General features: G+C 43.4%; 1 long non-coding RNA gene across 8 annotated transcripts in view; it reads right to left on the minus strand.

The window, feature by feature from the left end:
- Window positions 1–1329: 1329 nt before the first annotated feature.
- The window catches only part of LOC114796409 (uncharacterized), a 40763-nt gene continuing 14800 nt past the window's right edge, over window positions 1330–27292 (minus strand). For 4 of the 8 annotated variants that reach the window (XR_003750722.1, XR_003750721.1, XR_003750718.1 and 1 more), the window contains exons 6-7: window positions 23203–23411; window positions 1330–2514 (exon numbers count right to left, since the gene is read on the minus strand). This is a non-coding gene — a long non-coding RNA (uncharacterized LOC114796409). Of the gene's footprint in view, window positions 2515–18656; window positions 18701–19025; window positions 19135–20229; window positions 20311–23202; window positions 23412–27292 lie in introns of all 8 variants that reach the window. The other 4 variants (XR_003750725.1, XR_003750724.1, XR_003750723.1 and 1 more) reach the window with 4 other exon arrangements.

The following is a 27292-nucleotide window of genomic DNA, read 5'->3' on the forward strand; positions in this document are numbered from 1 at the left end:
TAATGGCCCTCTTTCATTTTGGTATATTCATATTTCCCTAAGAAAAAAACCTAAATATGTTCCAGTATTTCTTTTGTATATATCAGATCTGCCACATCCCCCTTCACACCAAACTAAAAATAATTGACTTGAAGTGCTAATATGGATGGGTTCATGCATTCTGGTTCTGAACAGTGTACAATTAATTAGAAGAATCAATGTTCCTTTTAAAGGCTCAGGAGACCATTTAATCCAGGCTCAATACTAGCAGAATCGGTGGTTGGAGGGTGGGGGGGACCAGGGAAAAAAAATCAATGGCTATTTGTGATTCCTGAGTATGTATTAAACCAGACACGTCTAACTGGTTCATTTGCACTTGAAAGCAGCCATCTGGAGGAGCAAGCTTGGCTTAAGCAGATATGATTACTAATAATGTGATATCCCTGTACACTGGCCTATTCAACCGCCCAATTCCCAGAGCTGAAAAAAAAGTGTGGGATTTGCCACACAGGCTCCATGTACACAGCAAAAAAAACAAAAAAAAATATCCAGAGAGGGATTAGCAAAAACAGAGCATTGGATGGGGTCCTGATCTGAACCTCAACAAAAAAAAGGCTAATTTTTGTAGATTTCTGGATCTCCACTAGGTGTTTACAGGGGCGCGGGATTTCTCAACAAGGCACAATATTGTCATTTAGAAGTGATTTTCACATTTTAATGTTAACAGGCTGTGCCATTATCAGCTGCTCTGGATGGCATTTTTGGACGAGGACAGGGCGGGAGTGCTCAGTAATAGCAGGAGACGGCGTGCCAAACTCTCTGAGCGCAGCGGCATTAAGCGGGGTTAAAGGCCTTGTCTCAATTATACACAAACACCCAGGCGCTCAAGCATTGTGTGGGACGGCTGCTTAACTCCCACTTATGGGGCTCAAGCCACTCAGCGATGATCCCTAGTTGTTTTAGTCCACCTATTACACTTTTTAAAAAAAAATAAGCAGTTCTACATAGAATAACAGTGCGGTGTTTTATATAAAGATGAGGTGTTCTGTAAGAGATCAAGAGCAGGCAAATAAGGGATGATTCATTGCTGGAACGCAACGCCAGGACCTCTGGGGTTGGACAAATTGCTTGACACGTAATTGTCATGACAGTTGACATATGGACGGCCCTGAAAGGGCTTCCCCTGCTGTAAAGTGGGCTGGTCAGGTTTGTGGGGTTAGACCACCGGTTCCACCCCTGCTAGACGCCTGCAAACCACTGACACACACTGTCCACACGCTGGCCGGCCAAAAAGGACGAGACTCTGAGAGGAGGAAAAAAGATGCAGAAGATGCAGACACAACACCACACCTGTGCATATTTTGTTTTATTTTGCAACATTGCATGTGGGCATTCATTAAGAAACAAGCCAATCAGATTAGCATACCAGATGAGTTACAGCGGGGGGGGGTTAAGTCTCACCGTTGCAGGATTTTTGGTGGTTGTTGCTACTTACCGATATCGTGTTGTCCTTAAATTATGTGATGATTATTTTGACTATTTTGTATGACAATTTTCACACCGGTCCACTATGTGCTAAGAAAGAACCATTTAGCAGTTATCTGTATCTTGAGAAAGAAGAGCTGACCAATATTTTTGTTGGTTTGTCATTTTTTCTGTCACCCAGAACACAATTTTTAATTATGTTTTGATGAACAGGGTTTAAAATGGGAGAAGCCTGATGATTGACAGCCCTCATCCCCACTACTTCCTCATTTAAACTTGTCTATAAATGCACCACATGCGCAAACATAATTCTTTTTTGTTTTATCTATTTATTAATCCTGCAGACAAGTTAGGTCCGTTTGTATTTATTTGTTTAAGAAATATGCTTCATAGTATATCTAGTATATGGGAGGAGTCAAAACTTGTTAACAAAAGAAGACGTGCAGGCCACATTTCTGTGCCATTCACCCATGAAACAGTTCTTATGCTAAGAATTTCACACTTTATTTAATGTGTCTCTTGTTATCACTGTCACTACACTGCAGTGTCTGCAGGCGCTGGCAACGCTGTGGCGCAGGGGGCCATGGCGTGTATTCTCAGGGGTAGACTCCACTGATAAAAGCCCAGAGAGCTTCCCTTTGAGGGGGTAGAGCGTGTGATTCGGAGGAAGTGGGGGAGGCCTAACAGGGCCCAGTAACGGCAGATGGTAGTAAAGATATGCACAGCGGGTAGAGAATGGCAGCGTTTAGTCCTGGAATTGACTTGGCTTTGTCAGGTGCGGTGCCAGTGCGGGCGCTGTAATTTCTTCCCCGGTGTAAAGGTGACGAGCGTTTGGAGTTGCAGTGGCCCCGATGACTGTCAGCGCCTCTGATCACAGGAGACTTCTTCCATCTCTTCCCGCACCCTGACGGCTCACCTTGACAGCGCGCCTCTCAGCCTTCCCCTTTAAAAAATTCCGGAATTTCATTACTTCGGCTATAATGAAGCCCCTTCTCGAAAAAAAGTCCGCGTGAATCCTTTTCCCGGCGCCCGCCAAGCCACGGCTCCTCTCTGTCAGAGGGAAGAAAGAGAGAGGACACACAAGGTAAATGAATTGTTTTGGAGAAGATGGATTACAGCGGGCCAATGTCACGCCGCTTGATAGGGTATCGCAGGTCTCGGCCCGCTGGGCGTGGGGCTGAAGGAGCAAGGGGTGGGGAGGGGTGGCTGAGGTGGGGGGGTACAGATTTTTCTGGACAGCGTTTCACTCGGGCTTCGCCAGGGCAGTATCGGGTCTGATAAGGTACCGATGCGGCTATCAATGGCCGCCAGCAATTTCTGATCTCCTCGCCAATGGCGCTATTGATTTCTGTCCAGGCAATCTTGCCTCATTGTGGGTCTCAGCCTTGGCCCCTAGTCGAGAGGCAACATCGCAATTAGAAACATAGTGTATTGATCATGCTGGCACCTGGCAATTTAGAAATGTACCTTTTTGCCAAATTTTACATTCTCCTGAAGTTCTACCGACTTACAAGTTGTGGGAAAAAAAATCTTGGCAAGTTTTATCATGAGGCTGCTGAGTAGTTCGACTGAGGGGCATCAGGGACATTCAGTTTAAAACTCATGACAACAAAAAGAAAATGCTTTCAAGTCATCACATTTCAACATAAAAACGTAAAAAAAAAACAGACCTGGATACCAGGTAGCATCATGCCTGTTTAGTCCAGTCCTGCATAAAGGACATGGCTTATCTATCAGTTAAATGCGAGGTAATAAAATGAAATCGTTATTTCAAAATCTCAAGAAGTTTCAAAAGAATAAGTTTTGATCTCGAGAAAACAAATGTTGATAAACATATAAAAGTATAAAAACATAGAGATATTATTTTGTGCTAAAAAAAATGTCTTCCTTTGGTAACACACATATGCAGTCTTGATATATTAAAGTTTCAGTTGAACAGTTAATCCTTTGTTTTCGGCAGATATCAGTAAACACAGTAGCTAAAAAAAATAGCTTAAAAAATATGCTTTTAAATTTTTGAAAAATGTATTTTCACCGTCCTGCAAATTATAACAAAACCAACAGAATCAGAACCCGACTTCACCAAACACACCCAGTACAGGGACTTTTGTTTTGATGCGCCCAATCTACTGGGTGGGCCATTTATATGGATACACCTTAATAAAATGGGAATGGTTGGTGATATTAACCTCCTGTTTGTGGCACATTAGTATATGTGATGTGTGTTTTTTGTTTTTATAGAAAGAATGTCATGTGACACATCAAATTTATTGGTAATTTCACAAGAAAAACATGGTGTGCTTGGTTTTAACGTAACTTTATTCTGAGTTATTTGCAAGTTTCTGACCACTTATAAAATGTGTTCAATGTCACCAATGTCACCATTTTATTAAGGTGTATCCATATACCCTGTAGAGTTACCGTGTCAATATTTTATTTTATTTTTTCTCTCTAACATTACCATTACCGCCGTCTAATACGAGACACTTTATATGCATGGAAAAGGTTGAGTGAAAATGACAAACGACGTAAACCAATGACACCTCAGCTCAACATCAATATGACTTCCGCCTGTCGATGGGCACGCCCATCTCTGCTCCGCGGGCCTCTGTGCAGAAACTGTTGAGCACTTTTAATTATGTATATAAGACTGGGGTCAACATATTTCATGCCAAGAGAATGATGTGTATTTAATGACTCCAATATATTACCATCCCCACGTAATCTCACTGACGGAGTACTTGTACGTCTAACTACCATTAATCAGCATCATGGTTTGTCTTGGTTGAGAAAAAATAGATTAGGGAGCAAGTTTTTTTTTCTTTTTTAGGGTGGGGGGGGGCACATTGCGCCAATATGTGGAGCAAGCTTGACAGATAATGGTCACCTCGAGGCTGCCTAATAAACCATGCTAAGGGGGTCTGGAGGTACCACGTTACAGAGTGTAGTTTTTACAATGCAAGATGTATTGGGTTAATATAGTTACTCACTGATGCTTACCTGACTAAATACCTCTCGCTGGAAATCAAGGCTGGCTGTAATCAGTTATGTCAGGCTGCTCTGTTTTCCGAAACAGACAGATTTCCGAGGGGGCGGAGGGCGCTTTTTGAAGAGTTTTGCTTCCTTCGCTTGTTTGTTATTTTACACATGAACATGCGGCCACGTTGTGGGGATGATGCTCAACAGCAGTGATGTCATGGCGCTTGAACGCATCCATCTTTAAACTCAATCTAATAGTTATACCCCCACATGTCGCAGAAGAACCTGAGGAATCCTAACAAGGAACAGGCATCATTACGGCTCAGCTTGCCCAGAGAAATATTTGCACAGGAAAGAGCAGGCCAACATCTGTACCGATGTAAATCCAACGGCGCACAAATGCCCGGTGGGCTCAGTAAACTGAGACACAAGGGGGAGGAGCCCCCCGTAAGGCCCACAAACGGTCGAATGAAAAGCCACATCAATTTCAGCACAGACAACCCCCGTCACACAGATTAGGCAGGCACAATGCCGAGGACCCTTATCTCCAGCGGCAGGAGGAGGGCAGGCAGATCTGCGCGGGATGGAAACATTCTCAGGACGTAATGGGCAAAATCAATTGTTGCCCTCCTCAATCAATGCGGCCCCCACTTTCACTGTTCAGCAGCTCACCAGTAATTGAAGTTATCCTCCGTCCATAATGACTAGTTAAAGCGCCTGCCGCGACAAAGTTGGAAGTGGCCCGGATATCGGGCCCGGATTCCGACAGTGTGGAACAGAGCACACAGGTGGGGCTCGGGCTGAGACCCCGACTTCCTCTGCTCTGTCCATTCATACATATACCCCCGCAAAAGCCAGGTGAATAATCATCAATATCCATTAATATAGCCTGAGACTTCAACTCATCAACCCACTCATCAACCCAGGGATCTCAGCCGTTGTTGTCCATTGGTTTCCAGTTCTGGTCCTCTGGTGAATGTGACACACATAATACATCATGCACAGAAAACAAAGCTGCATTGAAATTAAATAAAAGGAGTTCTAAAGGACCTCAGCTCTGATCGTAGCTCCTACTAGTGGAGCAAATGCAGCCAGACAAATGACCCTGGGGGGGAAATTAGTTCTCAGGGGAGCTCCTCAGGTGGCTGGTTCCAACAACCTTTTGTTCCAAAGAACCTTACTGTTGTCACTGCACTAAAAACATGAAAGAAAAAGTACTAGATTCTAAAATACCAGTTCGCACTATGATGCAACATGCGCTACGGATTGTCAATAGTTTCACCATCGTTTGGTCTAGTTTGCACCAAAGCTGCTACATATAATGGATGGAGATGATTCTGAATATGGTATTTATCTGAAAACAGAAATGATTTCACATTTCACATTAGCAGTTTACTTTTTACTTGTGGTAATGATGCAGGATTAGAATGACCAGTTAAGATTTGTTCACTGTTCGGTGATCCTGTCTGTGAAACAGCTGAACTGAGCTCTGTTTACACACATTCCAGCAGCTTGATGTTGAGCCGGAGTGATGCAGTAGTCAAAGGTCTTTGACAACTTAGAGTCCCTGCTGCAGTGTTGCCAGATCTCTGATGACTGCAGAACACAAAATGACCAACATTATTGGGTAAATAAATTATGGTTTGTCTGCCATAACTGCATACTGCAACATATTTAAATTGATCCTACAATGCCTATTGAAGTAGTTTCCTCCTGAATATAAAATTAAAAATAATACAATCTGGCAACACTAAGTAGCCTGAATGTGTCAGTGATGTTTACGGTTATTTAAGTTTCATGTGGGGCACAGTTGATATAATGGTAGCCAAAGTAGTTAAGATTACTATTATAATGGCCTATTAAATATGTATAGCCAATAAATGTTATGAAATCTTCTGAATGTATAGACGAACATACCTAAACATTTAACTAAATACATATGTAGATACAAGTGCAAATACTTATGATGGCATATACCATATGAACATTATAATGTAAGTACTTTCTCTACAACATAAAAGGTCTGAAACATTTCAACATGAAACAGAAAACAAAAGTTCCACTCCTGACAAGAAACTTGCCAACACCAGTGTTACAGGACAATATAACTTATGCTCCAATAACTAATTAAATAAATAAAATTACCTCTGGGATGATTTTATTTTTTTATTATTTCCCTGATGACATTGTTTGATTAATTAGCATACTTTCAAAATTCTGCCCAACATCATTTTCCACGCTCCAAAAAATCTGCTGTCACAATTTCTTTTTATTTTTTTTCCTGCTCTGCAGCGATTTTCACATTGCGAGAACAATGGACCCAAAATGCCCATGTTATAATTATACCTGAGATGACAGATGACAGTTAAAAACTTAATTTAGAATAAAATCCTTTGACTGAGTTGTTCGGTAAAGAGAGGGATCCTTGCTTTATAATGGTAATTACTCTGCCATTTATTATTCTATCAGCACATGCAATTAAATGAGTGTGTGGAGGACACAGTTGATAATAAAGTGTGGGGAAAGTGAATGCTAATTAACCTCTGAGTCTGCAGCTCCTCTCCATTCCACGTCCCCACGTGTCCCTCCTGCCTGGAGCTGCACTGACGCTGAACAGCCATGTGGGGCAGCGAGGGTCACAGTCGCCCACCCATCCCCTGATTTCCCCCAACCTGGAGACAAAACGCGGGCACAAGTGCATTTGTTATCCGTGCGCCTCGTGAATATTCATGAGGGCCGCCGTTTGACTGTTTACCGCGCTGTTTCAGGGTGTTGCATCTCCAAGGTCGCCCGGTGATTGAACTGCGCTCTTGTGTGATGATTGTTCATCACTGTCGACCCAAAGTGACTGTCACTGTCAGCCGACTGTAAATGTTCATCTTCCTGTAAACTTCACCTTTTTCCGACGAGTGTAATGCAAGAACAGCGCCAGTCCCTGTGCCAACAATGCCTGTTGTTTGTCGTTCAATTAAATTCCGAGCGCTCAAGTGGTTTTCTATCTGTAATAGTCACCGCAGCAGGACACCTGACACCGGGGACCAGAGATACCCTCGCTGCCGACTCTATCAGAACAATACATGGGGGGTGGGACAATTATGAGATTAGGGCTCCCTTGCCTTGAGCCAGGGCTTGGGCTGATCTCAGGGAGCTGCATCGCATTTGGCACATTTTGGGGCCGAGCTTTGGTCGAGCAGATTGATCCAGGTTGGGCTCCCTGTCATTATCTGTAATCCTTGTTTCCTCCTCAAGGCCGGCTAAAAGAAATCAAAGACGGGGAGTAACAGAACACCTCGGCCATCACGGCCACTCTAGCGCCTTTGCCACTTTTTTCATCCACTGACAAAGGCCATTGGACCAAAAGGGCTGTCCAATGGCGGCCAAATTGTCTGAAATAACCGTTAGGTGTTTGCAACGATTGTTTGTCATAGCACCCACATCACTGATTGAGATACAATTATTCCCGAGACACGTAATTTGTGGTTTTAAGCAAAGCACCTCTTGATCTTGCGCCAACAGCTTTCTTCCACCTGGTAGCCTAACCATCTATTGTCATTCCGAGAAATTTCATATCACTCTAGCGCCGCGCTGACGGGGCTCCACTTTAACAACAGCTGATATTTAAAGCCACTGTTTCGTGCCGGTGGCCACTTCTGATAAGGGGAAATTTACATTTCGTTGAGACCTCAAACTTGAAACGTCGACGGTGACTGCCTCTTGAAGTGGGGTGGGGGGGGGGGGGGGGGGGGGGGGGGGAATCCAATCTGGGATAATAACAGCTGTAGTTTGTCACTTTTAGGAGCCCAGCCATCCATTCTGTGGCAGATTATTTGCATTCCTCAGGTATCGCGTTCTCTACAGGCGGCTGAATAATGATTCACAAATCACTCTCCCCACACCAGTCAAGGGCTGTGATCCTGTGAATAGGCCATTGTACCTGGGACTGTAATTGGTGAAGACTTGACAGAAGCGAGCGTCGGCAGACAAGTAACAAAGAGGCTCTTGGAACAGGGCTGAGGGATGATTTTCATAATGTGGAAAGCGAGACGGAGAAGCGTGCAATGGCAAATGAGCACGGGGGTCCCGGGGTCCTCGCACTGAGTGACACGGGAGCAGACAAACACCCTACCGGAGGAGCAAAGTACACCCCCTTCTGCTGACGTCCCGAACGCAGCTCTGTCAATTAAGAGATCTGATGTCACTGTCAGCGCTTCGTCCCCTGCCCAATTTTGCCAGCTTTGTGACTGCGCAAGTCATAGCAAATTGTCACAGTGATGTTTCTAGACTTACCAATTATTTGTGCAAGGACAAACATCTTGACAAATGAATTCGATAAATGTTAATACCAAAAAGAAAAAAAAAAAAAAAGAATTGTTGCTTCCTGAAACATTTTTCATGGCTGTTATTTCGACATGCATATACTTGCTCACTTGAGTTGAGAAAATAATAGCTTGCAAGTGCCAAGCAGTTCTTCTTTTCTTACAACTAAACTGTTTCTGAAGTTAAAAAGTACATGGGAAGAAACGTAATTCCAAAATCCTGAACGTGTGTATATTTCCTCTGAACTGACGTGGTTTTCTTGGCTTTATTTCATAAGCATAGCTTGAAACTGTCTATTATTTTTTTTATTTTGTGTATTTCACATCTTTTATTTATATCCAGAATACTTTATTTGTTTTACCTTCTCTCATTTTTATTTAGTAATTTTACTTTGCAGTTGGTTTTTTAACAGCTGAGTGTATATGGTGTTGACTCAGGTCATTTATTGCACAAACAATACAAAAATGTATAAATACATTATAATTTTTCTTCGTCTAGCACTTAACAATCTCTGAGCATGCTCTTCACTGACAAGTTTGAGCCTTATCAGGGCTCTTAGTTTGTAAACTCAATATTCTAAAGAAATCGAACGAGAATTGCTGGTGTCTTCCTCTTGTAAGTCGCTTTACATTTTACATTTACATTTACAGCATTTATCAGACGCCCTTATCCAGAGCGACTTACAATCAGTAGTTACAGGGACAGTCTCCCTGGAGCAACTTAGGGTTAAGTGTCTTGCTCAGGGACACAATGGTAGTAAGTGGGATTCGAACCCGGGTCTTCTGGTTCATAGGCGAGTGTGTTACCCACTAGGCTACTACCACCCTTGGATAAAAGCGTCTGCTAAATAAAGTAAAGTAAAGTAAAGTAAAGACTTTACTTTAGAATTCGGTGTTTCTGTGTTTTATGTGTGTGTTTAAGAATGTTAGGCAGTAAAAAAAGGAAGTTAGATATTCTAACATGTATTATGATGAAAAATGTCTACCATTTTCATGTGTTGACAGGGATCAAGCATCCCCTGTAAATGATCCATAAAACCAAAATCACAGCAGAATGTTCATCATGTTTTTATAGAGGAAAAACAAACACTGCTTTAAATATTAAGTGGAAACAGACCTGGATTTACAGTAATGCAAAAAGAACAAAGAGGATTTTAAATCTGCCGTAGTGGTAAAAGCCTGGGGCTTCCATAAGGAGATAACAAGAGCCTTTAATAACCTTTATTAAACATCTCAGGTCATTCCTCTATTCCTTCACTGGTATTCCTTTGCATACTCTACCGTTCTTTTTACAGCAAAATAATAACAGCAAAGCCAATAAAATTAACAAATAATTTTTATAATATGACAACAAGAGAGGTGAGGGAAATGTACATGTATGCCAGTGTCCTTCATTGCCTCGCTCATAGCCTGGCTAATAGAAAGATTCAGCACTTTCTGGTTGGATCTTCCCTGAACAAATGATGCCTGAAATTTTTATTCTTTTTATAATGGAATTTCAATGGGGCTCGCTGCAAATCTAGTGGAAATTTTTGCATATCAAGTGGGGAAAAAAATTAAATGTTAACCACATTTTAATGTGATTAAGGCTGACAGGGACATTATTTCTGCTAATCATTCAGTGACTTCCAAAACCTCAGACAAGGCTGCGGGATGGGCCATGTTTGTGCTTTATTTTTTAAACCTTTTTAGTTATTAAGTATTATATTTATAGCAATATTTGTTCAATTTTATTGACATATTAAATTAAAATGGCTCTTATATTGAAAATGAATTGTGTAAATAAAATGATTAGAAAATAAGCCCCATGACTAAACCCCTTTTGAATGAGCTTTAAGCCGCCCTGCGCTGATTATCAGCTCTACTTAAGTCAGTCCATTTAACTGTATGTGGTAAACTAATGCCGTCCTTCTCAAACTAACATAGTGGGATTGACTACAACGCCCTGAATGAGGCTCGTGTTAAGTGGCTTTTTTTGTTGTTGTTGTTGTTGTTGTTACGCTCCTCGTACGGGGTGGAATAATTGAAGAGTTTCCGCATGCCTGCAGCGGCCCCAGGCTCGGCCGAGCTTTGATCTGCTTAAATGGCTCAGGAGAAGAAAACAACAGGAGGGCCAGTAGTACAGGTGCAGCTACCTGAGCCACTGACCTGAGCCTGTGAGCAGCGCACCCAGCATTCAGCGCTATGGCTCTATTATCGCCCGCTCAGGCAGGTAAGCCTGTAAGGGCAGGTGACAATGCGGCCACTAAACTCCCACCTTTTCACATGCAATTGAATGCTGACAGGCCCGAGGAGTAATCCTTTAAGAGCCGTTCCCCTCTCTGCAACTTCATCACTGACCCACCCACAGGTGGAGAGGGAAAGAAGGGAGGGTAAGAGATATGAGAGGGTGGGTTAGACTAAGCCATCCAGCCCAGATGTGCTCCACGTAAAAAAAAAAAACTCCATCGGCCTGCGTGCAACGCACCAACTCATCAGCTAACCTCAGCTATGCCTCCCGTCTGAGGCCCAGTCCACCCCATAGCCCCTGAACGCTCTGCTGCCCTGTGCATTATGTGACCCCACCCCCTGGCCAGGCAGAGTGGGGCTGAATGGGAGGCATGAGCTCATGGAGATGTTTGAGGCGGCAGCATCGGGGGCACAGCAGGGTTCTTTTCATCCTGGCAGTGGCGCGGACCAATGGAGGGTCTTCAGATGCCCCGCGCACATACCATGGTCTGCTTGTTCTCCAGCCTTCAAAGCAGGCGCCACGTGTGGCGAGAGAGGGTGATGGGAGCGAGAGCAGCAGATCATGTAAAAACAGGACAACTGGGATTTGTCTAATTAAGAGCATCGTCTGACACATCGTCTGACACTCTGATGATGGAACATTCCCCTTTATACAAAAAACCCTAACTACATGTGACCCACTGGATTCCCCGACATAAATACTTTACACCCTTTAAACCAAAGACATGTTACTCAATCTTAAAGAGCAATTTGTGAGGGGAAAAAAAATCTGCACATTCAAACAATAAACCCTCGAGAGTCTCCCCATCGCCCCCCAAAAACCATTCTGTACTCAGGGCTGCGTGGCTGTGTCACTCACAGCCTGTGACTAAAAAAGGGGGTGAAAGGGAAAAAAGAGAGAAAGGGCTAGGGTTGGGTGGAGGGGGGGAGAGTCATCAAGATGTGACAATTGTGACAAGAGCAGGCAAAGTGTAGCGCGGCAGAATGTCGCCCGAATTTCTCCATCTCTCCCTCTACCCGGGTGACAGCTTAATGTGTACCACATGCAATATTTATTCTCATCTTGTGTCACACTGTCTAGCCGTCCAGGCGGAGTACAAAGAAATGTCACTTATTAGAATAAGAGTAGCAGGAAGGTAATCAGGGACATATGCAACATCAGCCAATCACGGCCCCTCGTTCCCGTGTCCCACCTTCGTTCGTAGCCTGTGTACAATCACTGCGATAACAAGCATGTGCAGTGATGCTAAATTCATTTATTTATCTCATTATAGCTGAGTGGATAAGGGACTCTTACCGTGATGTACATTCTTGTAAATATATCATTCAGACACACTATATCTGAACCGTACCGATTCAGGGGGATCCTGGAACACAACCCAGACTGATCCTGACTACTTGTACGCGGCTACTACGGAGATGCTTCAAGGGAAAGTGGTGAATTAGTTTTACATTAATGACACTACATCTGTGATGAACGTTAACGTTTAATCTACATACAGTAAGCTTATGATGCCATTTGCTAATTCATTAAAGAGTTATTGCTTTGTTAGACGGATGATGGTTTCTGGCTTTGTTACAGAGTGAACCGATTGCGGCAGATCTACACTATTGTTCATGTAAATCTTTTTGGGATCTGTTAGCAGTGACCCAGGCTAAAGCTAATTAGCAGTTCTTTTTTTTTTAAACAGTGGTTAAATAGATGATACTGCTATATGCCCCTTTACGAATTCTTCTGGCTAATGTTACTTTCAAGTGTTTTTCAAGATCCTAGTTCCCATTTCGTAAATCATAATTATAACGTATCATGCAGTCAAGTGCTTAACAATTTGCTTGAAAGAGGAAGCCATTTTTGTTTTAATTTCTTTTTGTGTTTCCCACTAGTAAACATGTTTTTCCATTCATATGTGCAGAACTTACGTGCAGAAATTACGATATAAACAATACTACGTCAAAGGAGCATAATATACCACTAATTCTAAAAAACAGCTATGCTAAGCTAACCCTAACCCAGCTCAGTGAGGCCAATGACATGCATTTTATACATGTAAATAGTTGACAAACAGAATGAAATGAGAGCGGTAATTGGAATAATGAAACGGTCAAAACCTGCCTTGAAAAGGACAGCAATTTATCAAGAGATAATGGTGAGCGACGAGAAGTCATTAAAGAGCTAAATGTTGCAGTGTCCACTGAATTTAACCACTGATCTCTATCAGCCTGGAACAATTCGCCGTGTTAACATGTGTACACAAGCACCGACCTTTGACGCTATCACCTCCTTCATCACACGAGCGAACCATTTTATGGAACCAGTGCTTGTCTTGACAGTCGAGATGGAAGAAAATGAGCCTCGGCTTTGTGACTCTCCGGGGGGGATATGGTGAGAAGGACCCTGACGTTCACCGCTAGGATCTCATTAGCGATAGCAGAGCCATGACTGTCCCTTCAGGTGACAATAAAGTCCTACGTAATGTTGATACTGGCCGCGGGACCGTGTGATGTGGCCAGAAAGCTTCTTCCTGTTACCTGTGTCCTGAGACGCTTCCAAACAAAGCAGGACAGATCCTGCAGCGCTTTATTAGCTCCATCTGTTTCTGCTTTGTACTGCAGGCCCTCCACTCATTTACACTCATTATAAACTTAGCTGAAGGGTTTCATTAGGAGTTACAATGGACAGCGGGATACGTGGCTCACCATGGGAAAAGTCGTCTCACGGCTCTGCCAATCCCAAGGGGGAAGAGCAGGCCCGCGTGGTTTTATGAAAGACAGCCAGCGATCGTATATCTCGCACAATGCTTTGAAATGTCCCAGAGCTAATCATCGGCCTGAGAAACGTCTGTATTTGAAAACTTGGACGGAGCCAGTGGTTTTGCACTCCATAAAGTTTCAGCTGTACTAGAAGGAATTACGTTTTGTGAGTTGCAGGAGTGCGTTGTTGCCATAACTTCCATGCTGGAGATTATTTTTTGGTGAATTATGAACACTATGTTCTGACCATACCTCGTCCCCAGCAAAGAATAACAAGATTCTACATACTCAGAGCCATATACTATGAAACCAAACTGGACGTAATCAGATAATAAATCACAGAGATGTTCCCAACAGAATCTCAGGTTCTAAAAAAACTAAGTTTCTTTCCATTTTGTATGAACTGAACCCCAGGTAATTGGGTCAAGCCACTGATTACACATATTGCACTTTACAGTGCAATTTCCACTGTGCAGTACAAGACATAGTACCTGGGACATGTTTGTCAATGTCACATCAAGTTTGTCTTTAAGATTTACAGTTACAAACAAGAAAGGGCTGCTTGCTAATATCTTGGAGAAGAGGAAAGAATTGTGCACCAAGCCATTTTTGTTGGTGGGTAAAATGGGAGGAGTTAAGTGGGATAATTGGCAGTGTTCATGTGTTCATGTACCCATGCCCAGCCAGTATGTATTGTCTCCTCCCATCCCCAGCCCTTTCCTTCTGTTCTCTATACTACTAATATGCCTTGAATTTGGTTAGTCAAAAGATGACAAATACATCTCAGGGCCACACACACTAATCAACTAAACATGCAGATAGATTATCTGTGATAGATTAACTCCTTCTCTACTCACATCAGCAATCTTTCCCGCTCAAGTAGATTCCTTCTCTACAATATCAAACGAATCCGTCCTTATTTGTCAACACAGGCCACCCAGATACTGGTTCAGTCCTTAGTAATCTCACGACTGGACTACTGCAACTCCCTTCTAGCTGGTCTACCACTATGTACCATCTAACCTCTACAACTCATACAAAATGCAGCATGACTGATCTTTAACCTTCACGAATTCTCCCACACCACCCCTCTACTACGTTCCCTCCACTGGCTCCCAGTAGCTGCACGCATCAGGTTCAAAATACTGATGCTGGCCTACAAAGCCAAACATGGAGCAGCACCATCCTACCTCACAGCCCTTATTACACCTCACACTGCACCTCGTATACTCCGAGCCTCCAGTACTGCTCGCCTGGTCCCTCCATCTCTGAAGGTAAAAGGAAAACATTCATCTAGACTCTTCTCCGTCTTGGCCCCTCGGTGGTGGAATGAACTTCCCCTCGAGGTCTGAACAGCTCAGTCACTGAGTATTTTCAAACGGCAGATCAAGACCTTCCTCTTTACAGAATATTTTGATTGACATGTAACCTTCTTATTATAACATTCAATCTATTATGGAGCTGTGAAAATATGGCTCATAAATTAATATGACAAAAGCGATTTTAATATAAAAGATCTTAGGGAAAAATAAGAAATGCTTGCACTGGTCACCAATCAATCAGTCACAGAATTTAAAAAGAGAACCCGGTACTATTTGTTCCAGATGGTTCATGTTCTCAACAATTTTTAAATGTTCCAGTGGAGAACATAAATTACAAATCAATGTAAATGTCCATGGTGAACTAGAGGATTCTCCAGCGCTTGTCTTTATCATTTATACAATGGGTGCTATGGGTTGAAGGCCCCCTCTGCAGGCCTGGTCGAGAAATTTATCCCATGACAACTTACACCTACACACCTACATTACACTTCAAATACACAATGCATGCACTGACACACACTGCAGTACATATAGGAATACATGCAAGACCACAAAGCTCTCTATAATCCACACACCTAAACACACATACAATACAGACATACACACACTTTTAGTAAAGGCACCCTGCCAAGAATTTTTGTAAGTGGCATTACAGAGCACTGACATTCCCTCTCACTAAGCAAGGTAGGCACACTTAGAGAAGGCACACTTCCCACTTTCTTAAAGGTCAACACACCTACTTAAGAGGCTCCAATTTACTTTAAAGCACATTATTTAAAAAGAAGAAAAAAAAAAAAAAGCTGATGTGAAAAAAGGGATGGGGGGGACCTGACCGACTTGCTCTTGCCCGAACACAAATACAGGTGTATTGGTTAGAATCGGATGAATGTCTAATGTTATTGGGCTGCTAATGAAGGGGAACGGATCTGATGGGGAGACGAGTGACACTGAAAAAGTCACGTCACTGGCAGCGATGACGGTGGGGGGCACTTTTCATTCATATGTTAACAGACAGCAGCATTCCAGCACTCTTCCCTCTTCCCGCGATGTGTCTCAGCGATACAACCGCGACACACACAAACATACACATGCAAAAAAAAAAAAAAAAAAAAAAAAACGCAGCCATAATCATTTTTTACGAGCCGGGATGTGTGTGGGGGGGGGGTGGAGGCCATGGCTGCAGGGGAGACAGAAGCAGCAGGCGGGAGAGAGAGGGCCACTCGCTAAACTCTCCTCTGGAACATCACTAGGCCACGGCGCCTTTGATCCCCCCACAGCACCCCCCCATTCTACCGTAATTACGGCAGCATCCAAATGAGCACAGAGTCGCCTTCCCGAAGCAGACTTCAAAAAACGCGCCCGCGCAATCGTCCTCGCACACATGCACGTGCACACACACTACTGTATGGAACTGTGCACACATGCCATCCTACAGTAAACCCTGGTACCATCTCCAGCAGAGAGCACGGGATGAAAGGGACCCCCATTGTCCCTGTAGTCCCTGCATTAATGAGCCCCCGGTTTATTTTGATAGCGGTTACATGCTGCACTCGAGACGGGAGATGGCGGTTTAGATTTGCAGGCTCTTGGCCTCGCCCCCACTGAAATGCATGAGTGTGCGTTCTTGTCTGTGGTTTGAATAGTTCTGGTTTTAAATCACAGGAAATGGACTAACAGAGAGGAACCTGAAGCTCCTAAATCCTTTAAATGGGATGATTGTGTTACAGAACAGAAATGCATGCATGTTGTTTTTCCCACAGAAGTGCCATTAAAAATTCTATAATTGACATGGAAGTGAATTCGTGTTATTTTAAATTAAACAGACTGAATAAAAAGTTAGCAAATCAAAATTCAAACGTGGTTAACTTGGGCCGTGAGCCATGTTTCCGTGCATTTTTACAAGAGACATGTCGTGAAGGCAACAGCTTCTGGACTCACCTTTCATGTCCAAACACGACGCCAGAGAGCCGTGCCTCTGCCGCACGTACCTTTAAAGCCTGACAGGAATAGCCCCGGCCACAAATACACCAGACTGACCTGTTTGCCGCACTTTAAAAAAAAAAAAAAAATCCTCCCTTTCTTCCACACGCACATTAAAAGCTGAGATTGCAATTTGTCTTGTTGTTTGCTTTGAATAGCCCTTAACCATGTCATCATCTCGACTCTTCTGAGTGGCGAGAGGGGGGAAGAAAAGAAAAGCGCGAGGGCACGGCGACGGCCAAATGGCGGTCTGGCGTCTCGGCAGCAGACTGCCTGCCATTAGCAGCGGAGGGCTGCATTTATTGTACAATTAGGGGCGGCCATATCTACCTGTAATCAACTCCATGCAGGTGTGAGCCCCGCTCAGGACAGGGGAAGTGACTCATCACCTGTCAGAGAGAAATTCTTTGATGTCGGCATTGTTCCGCGCCGGGCCCTCGGGACGTCGCCGCACTACTGTTTTGCCCATTGAGAGCGCGGCAGAGATTTATTGCATTTTGCACACACACCAGAAACACACGGAGACAGGACGGGGGAGAAGAGGCCTTCCTGCCGATGACTGATGCGCCAAAAGTCATGAATCACTTGATATATGTGCGGCTGTTGCAATGCCGCAGCTGTCAGAAAGCCAGTTGTGCTTTCATGTCGGGGAGCATTTTAACAGTCGCAGGTAAATAACCTCCTTTGGAAATCGAATGCTGTCAGGCAAGGCTGCCGAACAGAAAAAAAAAAAAAAAACAGAAGTCAGTGCTGCTTAACACTCAAACCTAAAGGGCAGCCTGCGCATTAGATGTTATTGACACGGTGGCAGAATTGTGGATAAGACAAGTGTCATTGCATCCCTCCTTGCGCTCGGGCGAGTTCATTGCTAACCCTTCCCGCCGGAAAAGGTCAAAAGCTCAGCTGAAACCCTTCAGGCCATGAAGCGCCTGCAACAGGGCCACGCTGGGCCACCATTTAACAGAGAAGACACCATAAACCAGGAGACAGCGTGGCTGGATCTAATTTTGTATGAAGTCATGTTGTCGAGAGGCAGAGTCATTTCCTCTCGCTCATGAGACAGAAGAGTCATCGCGGCGCTCACTACGGGGTTCATTGGGCCTAGACATGGCAACCCTATGTCCTGTAAGTCCTTTCAGCTATTTTAGCGATGCATGTTTTAATGTAAAAAAAAACCCTGAAACATTGCTAAACTTCAATCTGCTGACTAAAACATTCAGAGTGCAGAAAAAAAAAACTCAAAGACAAGTCATTAAAACTGTTTCTTCATTATGATTTATTGGTTGTTCCCATGCGATATTAATTAAACGTTGGCTCCCAGCGTTTGTTTATTTATTTATTTTTGTGTTTAAAGTCGTCCCTTCTTTGATATCATATGGAAATGAGCAAATTTTAATGGAAAATGGAAACCATGTGCGTGTAAGTGCATAATGAAGTGCAGGGCTGGGGGACTGTCTCGGGTTGGTGGGCATGGCGTTTGTGTTCGTGCAGGCTTGGTGCTCCCCCCCCCACCACAGAAAGAGGTTCGTATTTGGGAATACCGGGTTGGGAAAAGCAAGAATATTAGGATGATCAGTTATTCAGGATATTAGGTATATTTATTATTTTTGTGTACCTGAGCAAAGACCTTAGCCCTGTGCTGCTCCAGGGGGGCCAAACCTGTAATTAGTGAATGGAACCACTTTGAATAAGAGTGTCAAAGAAATCTAAATATTACTGTTATTAATATCATCTGCACAGGTAAACAAGAATGCCATGGCAAATAATTGCTACTCATAACACACAATTATACTTCACCACAATGTTGAACAGGAAAATTAGAACAAAGTTTACCTTAAATATTAATTCTAACTTATTTCTGACCTGACATGGATGGCATGTCACTGGCTCAGAGGTATTGTTCCTGACCATTAATTGGTTTAGAGCTTGTCTTTAAATAACACGTCATTATTTAGTATAGACACCCTTCATAGTGCCCACATACCATGTCCCGTTTGAGTTCCAGCACTAAAACAGATTCATCTTGCTGCTAAATTGTGCAACAAAACTCGTCTTGTGCATGCTTGCAGACTGGGAGGGAGGCCGAACCAGACCTGTAGCCAAAAAAAAAAGACGGCCTTATCCACAGCACCTTACAACCAGTAGTTAGAGGGACAGTCCCCCTGGAGACACTCAGGGTTAAGTGTCTTGCTCAGGGACATGATGGTTGTAAGTGGGGTGTGAACCTTTGTGGTCTAAGTTACTACTACCCTTATGCAATACCTATATATGTAAGGAATCTTACTGTTTACATTTAGATGCATGCTCTGATTGGGCTCGGTGCACCATATGTCATAATTCCATAATCTGAATAGCACTGCACACATGTGCACACACATTGTGTGTGCTGATCAGCCAGTCACAACAACACAGTCCTGTTTTATGATAACTTACATCCACCTTCCTCAAGTTTTCACTTCTTTTCCACAATTTCATTCCAGAAACTCCTAAATACTTTGCAACATGCTTTTTTAAAAAGTTGCCATAAAGTTGGACACTTTAGGGTTCAACAATCCACAAAAAGACTGGGAAATACTCAAAGGACTGTAGAGATACTGACTTGTATAGCAGGACTTGAAATGAATTATCGATTTTACATATTTTATAATTTTGAATAAATGCTACAACAAAAATGTAGTTTTTTTTTTTATAAAAACTCTCTTTAGGATCATTATTAATTTCTCATATCTGCAAACATAATTGGCTAATGGCATTTCTGTTCTGTTACCATCCATCAACATGGCAACCAGGAAGCTTGGACCTTTATACAGCCTGGGTTAATGAGACAGATCACATTCTTGGATGTTTCCCTCCACCGTGCAGAGGAAAGAGGCTTTAAGACAAGAAATAAGAGGCCAAACTTTCCACGTGGCCTTTGAAGCCAAAAATCAAATTAAGATCTAGACTGGGCACTGCAGGGAGCATCTATAAAGCGTTTAGATAAATATCAGTCAGGACAGATGTCATTAGTTTGCTAAAAAAAAATAATAATACAGAACTACAGAAAAAAAAAAACAGCATGCACATTTAGTTATGATTTGCATAGTAGAGCCCTTTGCTCAAAAGGAGCAGACTGACTTTTAGCGCAGATGAAAAGATGGCCCTGATGAAGCACATTAATAAATTTGAGTGTGACTTCAAAGCCCTACCTCCTTGTCGTTCCAATCGTGACAGTAGCAGACATGTTTCTTTTCATCCGCTACCCAGTTCTTGAATTTGCGCATTACGTCCTGTTTGGGATTAAAAGGGAATGAACAAGAAGCCATTAAAGGAGATGAAAAAGAATATAAACCCAGCAGGATACTGGGTAATTATTTCCTAAATGCAAGGCATCCTGATGCCAGAGCGAACAATGAATGCTCGTGCTGAAACAGTGGACGGGGGAGGTGGTTGTGCACGGGACCCTGGCAGGGATGCCACGCCAGAGAACCCCTTCGCCCCAATCCCTTCAAATCACAGTGCAACAGTCTCTTTGGACCAGCGGGAGGGACAACAAAAAAAGTGAAAAGTATTTCTTAAACATGGGTAATAAAACCAGGGTTAATTTCTCCAGCCTTGAAAGTCCTTCACGTTCACCGCGGCGCGCAGCAAGAATTCACACACGCAGGTAAGGTATTAATTAACACTTATCCAGGATTTTTTTTTCTTTTTGTGGTCTTTCCTGGCAATGTTTGCCTCATTTTTTTTATTTCCGCTGTTGAGGGCTGAGACCACAGGCAGGTCTGAGCCACGGAAGCCTCCAGAAGCAGGAAAAGGGTGGGAAAATGGGAGGGAGGCAGTTATAAAAAAATTAGTAATAAAGAAATTGAGCCTGTTATTGTTGACGTGGCCCCCGCAGAAATTAGCGGAACACATTCTTTTTGTTCCTGTCAACTTAACCTCCCCCTTCATAAAATAAAGAGGGGTGGGGTGGGGGAGATACGACGAGAAATCCCTTCTCCACCCCCTGTAACACTCCTCCCTCCCATCTCTCTCTTCCCTCCCCAAAAAAACCCCCCTGAGCTGCACTTCACAATCGCTCACTCCTTCCCCAAACCCCCCCCCCGCCCGCCCTTCTTTGAAAGAACAGAGGGAGAGAGGCTGCCAGAGCCTCAATTACACAATGGCAGAGAAAAAGCTCCACACACTGACCCCCAGCCAGCTGCATTCACTCTCGGCACATCTCTCTCCGCAGGAATTCTAAAGGCCTTTTAGCCAGGCGGGCCGAGCGAGGGGCGGCGGGAGAGCGGCGCAGGAAGAGCCGCGCGCCGGCCCAGGTCTTCACAGAGAGATTAATCATCTGTGAAATGGAAACAGCAAACTGCCGGTGACACGGCCTGAACCCACTCCAGGCTTCCCTCATCAGCTCCTGACCGCCGCTCCGGCCTCCTCTAACAGGCAGGTGTTAATAAAAGGCACGCGGGTCCCACCGGGGTCAAACGCAGACGCCCGCCGCCGGGAGAGCCTTTTCCCCGTGTTGGGTGGGATAGGGGTCTGTGGTTTGGGGGGGGGGGGCAAATCCCCGGCTCTTATTGTTATTTGTTAAGAGCCGCAAATGTGCCTTCGCGACGTCGACGACGCACTTGAAACGAGTGGCGTGTGGCATGTTTTTGCATCACTATCAATTCTATCATCTCAAATGGACTGATCGCCCCCCCCTCGAAAAACGAAAAAGTCACGAAGCTACATGCAATTTAATGTGCCGGAATAGCACATTTTTAGCAGTGCCCCGCGGTCGATAGATTCAATTCAACAATTACTAAATCTGTGTACGGCTCAGTTGGCATAATACTCTCAGACACTGGCGGGTGTCGTAGGTTTTCAATCATCCGTGAACAATTAGAATGACGGGGCCGGCGTGATTGTTGTTAAAATATGTAAAGTGTGTTCTGAGTGTTTCATTTGGAAAAAAAAATAAAATAAATAGAAGCCCCGCTAGGGTCTCAATAAATTTTTTTTTTTTTTTTTTTTAAATGCAGCGGCGCCATTGATGGGTGATTTCTGGGCAACTTCAACAAAAAGAAAAAGTGGAACATACCTGCTGGTGTCCGCTGCTGCTCGAACCGAAATTCAGCCGAATGTGCCGTATCCAGCCCCCCCCCGAACAAATTAATTATTTGCCTCCACCCCCGCCCCCCCTTCAAAAAAGCTCACTGATGTATTTGATAGGGGAGGGAGGGGCCGTTCTTTTCTTTGACGTCTAAAAGGACCCTTCCACAGACTCGGCCTGGCACGTCGTAACAACATTTGAGAAGTAATGCAGATCATTTTTATTCATTGCCTAAAATTGTCAGCAATTATGTGCGTCAGTGGCCACCTGCTTGGCCTGAATGGCTCCCGGGCCGGCAGACTGGGTGAGGGGGATTACGCTGAGGGGGACCGGCAGGGCCCGACAGCAGGTGAAATGGCCCTGCTCGTTAGTATAATGAGTGGTCAGAGCCTCCGCGTGCCGGGGACGCGAAATTGGGCGCTGAAAGACGGGATTAGCGCGCGCGCCCGCGACAGCCTGCCACGGGGTCAGCGCCGGGCCCGGCCCCGAGCGCCGGAGCGCCGCGGCGGAACAAAGATGGATCCTGGTTATCTCGCTGTTTAGGGGGAGTCAAAAGGAACAGAAAGCCAAACACGTGTCACGTTTAACAGCCAGTAGCCTCCGCTTCATTACTTTCATAATGCCTCCTTCGCTCCCATCCCCCCCTTCTGGCCTTTATGATAATACAGTCTCAGGGTCTTCATGCAGCAAACCCAGCTCTGTCTAATGGACCTATTTATCCCGGGCCTCACGGCGAAGCGCCGGAGACGGCTCCGCCGCAGCATATTCCAAACATTTATGGTATTAATATCTGGATGTGGGACTGTAGGTCACCCATTGTATGGCCCCACAAAATCCGCAGCGCCGGCGGCGCGAGCTGTGCTGTGATTTGAGTATTACTTCAGATGAAAAGACGCTTGTGGAAACACTTTCATTAGCTTGGCGCTGTGACCTGGGGGTTAGCGGCTGAATAAGTAACTCTCTATTAATGATTTCTGCAGCAGAACACCCCTGACCCCCGATCACTTTCAATCTCGCAGAGAAAAAATAGGGCAGGGGGGGGGTGGGGTGCTATGCAGGAGCGAGGAGGGGAGAGAGGAGAGAAAATACATACGTTTTCACACTCAAGCCAGGTGGCAGGGTTATCGTTGGGGAGCGTGAGCGGTGCATGGCATGCTGGGACATTGACCTGAGGATTTTCAGGCTCTTGTTTGTGGCAGGCGTGGACCAGTCGTCTGCTGGTTTACATAAAACCAGCTCAGCCCTCTTGAACCCGGTCTGCGGCCTCCTTCTGGAGGGCGACGCCCTCTTACTCCCACACACCTGCCCAGAGGACGAGAGATACCTGCTGTCACATAAACCTGCCACGCTGAGAACATGCGCTCTCGTCCTTCATCATGTACCGCACGCGGCCACAGGCAGCCGTAGATCAATATTATTGGCTGCCCTTGACATTAAATGGTACTAATGGAGGGTGGCATGAGTAAAATATTAAAAATGAGCCACAGTCAGATTAACATAACATTATATTTCCTTCAGAAAGGTCACAAATAATCACAAACAGCCCCATAGTCCAGCCTTTATAAACCATTATACTAATTTATTGTGTATGACACACTAGCCATGTGTCACTAAGGAATCATGCTGACTGACTGAGTCCAATGCAAGATTATTAATAAAGCTTTATTGTCATAGTACACAAAAATATACAAAATTATGCAAAATCATTCAAAACTATATAAACTATACAGATTTATATCTAGCTATACATGACAATACAGTACTATTGTACAAAACAATAGCAAAGAACAATAGGTAAGTGTTACATGGCTTTCCACACATCACAATAGGGTAGATATGTTTAGGTTGAGCAGCACAAGAAAAGCAGAGGACTGGGTTGGCCAGGTGATTGACAACTTATTTTTTGGTGCAAAAACATTCACATGTATGGCATCTTTACCATGGCAAATTATATCTAAGAATTGGGTTATTGTAATAGTAGCCTTTTATCAATTTATTATCATTCAATAATGTTGATGATCAACAATCAGCGTGCGTTATTTGGGTAAGAAAGACAATGATTGGAGCATTCTGTGAAGACGAAAGGGCGGGGTCCATTTCAAAACATTATAATAAACCATTTTATTATAATGCACAGAGCGGTAGCATATCACACTGTCACCCAAAACTACAAAATTTACTTTAGAGTTTCATAAATTGCTCGCATCATATTGCTGCCAGGGAAATACTATCATCGGACCCATAAAAATGTCACATTTCATCTCAAAATAAACAAGAACATAAAAAAAAGGCTTTATCAAGAGCTGGTACATGTCCCGGCGATGATGTAGTCCAGCGCAGAAAGACATTTCTTACTATGCACGGCATTTGCATTTTCATGTCTCACATATTTTTCTCAAAGCACTAGAGGCAATTGAGCTGAGACATCTGAGGAGCCTGCTGATGACAGACGAGACCCTGTGAGCGAAAGACGTCACTTGATTGATTCAGGACTATTTATCTCTGCTGTCATATTCCAGATACTCAACAAGTTTAAGCAACGCTTTCAAGCGGCAAGGGGAGGTGATTCACGTTATGTTTTACACGTGTACTGTTACATGGGCAAAGCCTTCTCTGTAATTTCAGAAAATTTCCCTGCTGCTTCTTCATAGAACCGTGAGCCAACGGACCTACAAGCAAGAATAAGAAAAAAAAAATCCCAATGGCTTTCTCCATCTGGATAGTGCTGCTAGGAAAAGAAATGACAGAAGATGATTTGAAAATACAGAAGACACTGACTTAGTGGAAAGAGCATTGCAGCAACCAAATGAAAAGGGTCCTATAGCTACTACACGTATGACCCATGCAAAAAATATTTCTATGTCTGCTACGTGCAGCGATAAGCATGCAACCTGTTCAACTGTTCAACCCGTTCACCTTCATATATATATATGTAAATGCTGCCGATCTTTATTGACATTTTTATAGAAAAGTTTATAGGAGGAGCCTGATGACTGACAGCTCCCATTTATGCTATTTCCTCATGCTGGATGACCTAAAGCCACGGCCATCAGTACATCTCATGGAAACATAATTAAGGATCATGTTTCTTTCATGTTTTACTTATTTATTTATATAAATCATGAGAATGCATTTGACATTATACTAGCTAACAAGCCCCATGCTTAACAAGTAGCACCAACATTGTGTGGCAGTGGTGGCCTAGCGGTTAAGGAAGCGGCCCCGTATTCAGAAGGTTGCCGGTTCGAATCCCCATCCGCCAAAGTGCCACTGAGCAAAGCACCGTCCCCACACACTGCTCCCTGGGCGCCTGTCATGGCTGCCCACTGCTCACACAGGGTGATGGTTAAAAGCAGAGGACACATTTTGTTGTAGCACTGTGTGCTGCAGTGCTTCACAATAACAATCACTTCACTTTCACATTGTAGAATAAACGTCAATTTCTTTACACCAAAGGTTTTTTAAATAATATGTGTCATTTGGATTGTCATTTCACTCAGTTTATTACAAGACTTTTCTCTCAAAATCAAGATTAACAAAGTAACCATGTATGGATCCACACCATTTTTGATACCAATTCCTCAAATTTGCCACTTAATAGTGTAAACTATTAAAAATGTAATGGTCCTTCTCTGTGTTTTCAGAAGACAGCCTTGAACTGGGAATAAATGTTTCTTGCACATCTGTGGGAGAACTACAAAGCGGCTCTGACCACAGGAAATAGGTGTTTTCTATTATAATGCATCAGCGTGATTATAACAACCACAACACAGAGCAGGCAGTTACCATGGCCATTTCGGAGCTGCCGGATAATGGTATAAACATTAAAGATGGCATATAACAACACGCGTTGGGTGGAGGAAGAAGGTATTAAAATACAAAAAAAAACGACCTTTAATCTTGCACTAGCACTCAAGGCAACTGAGGCGCTGTGTCTTGGCGCAAGCTGTCATCAGGCTATTCGTCCTCGTGGTGAAATGAAGTTAACCAATTACTCTTTGCCTAATCAGGCTGTTTTGGTTGCTCTCCTCTTCCAGAGGTACTCCACGGTATAAACAGTTCACTTACCAGACACAGAAAGGGGCTAATCAGCAGAATTATTGTTTTGCTGCTCCAATTTAGCAGCGCCGCAGTTCTGGGCTGATTGGAATGAAAATTTGCTATTGTGTGCCCGGTTCATGCTTGAACTTGAAGTGAAAGTAATGCAATGTGAATTTATTCGGAATGGTCAAAACTCTATTGATCAGGCTTTTGGAAGATCAGACTTTTGTCTATAGGTGATTTTTTGCGTGAGTAATTTTTTTGGAAATGTCCAACAAACGTGGTTGACTGTGGTTGAGAAAAACAGAACGTATGACCTGATACAGATTAAAAAAAAACAAAAAAACAGAACATATCACCTTTTACACAACTACGGATCAATAAATCTTTAGTGGCAAGGGAATGAAAATCAGAAGCATTTGTATCATCTCTGAAAGAATGTCTTACATTGCAGGAATCAGAAATGTCGTGTCCTCTCGGCTCTATTATGGGAGAACATATAAAAATAATTTAAAAACTTGATTTGAAATAAAATATGACAAATATTAGGATACAATATAAGAGACACTGTTATATACCAATGGTATTTACAATAGTATTCACCATGTGCCATTTAGGAAACAGATTTTTATCAACTTTATAGAGTGTTTGTAGAGGGTTGGAATGTAACAGCATGTGCGTAATGGCCACATGGTGCATTTTACAATACGGTTATTTTTTTTTATATTTTCACAATGAATCTGATGTAATATAAAAAGTTAATCTGATATGCACAAGAGTCAAAATGAATAGATTAAATAATGACACAGCACAACTGATTTACAGATGTATTTCAAACATGTATTTTATAAGTGTTCTAAAAGTACCTTGAATATATTTCTTCTTTATCTAATGTCCACAACTCATCCTGCAACTTCCAGATCTGAGTACGTCTGCAAAGACAGCACTTAAGAGTCTGCGGCGCCACAAAAAAAGACTTCTAAGAACAGGGAAGGTGGGGCAGAACCTGGTTTTAGAAGTCAAGTCTGACAGAGTCTGACAATTAATATTTTACTGCTTCACCTCGGTAACTGGCCTGTATTTTGAAGGGACCATTAGCAGGTGTGCTGTTATTAACGTCATCCTGAAGAGCCCTAAAAAAT

Source organism: Denticeps clupeoides, chromosome 9, assembly GCF_900700375.1.
Source record: "Denticeps clupeoides chromosome 9, fDenClu1.1, whole genome shotgun sequence".
Taxonomy (NCBI): Eukaryota; Metazoa; Chordata; class Actinopteri; order Clupeiformes; family Denticipitidae; genus Denticeps; species Denticeps clupeoides.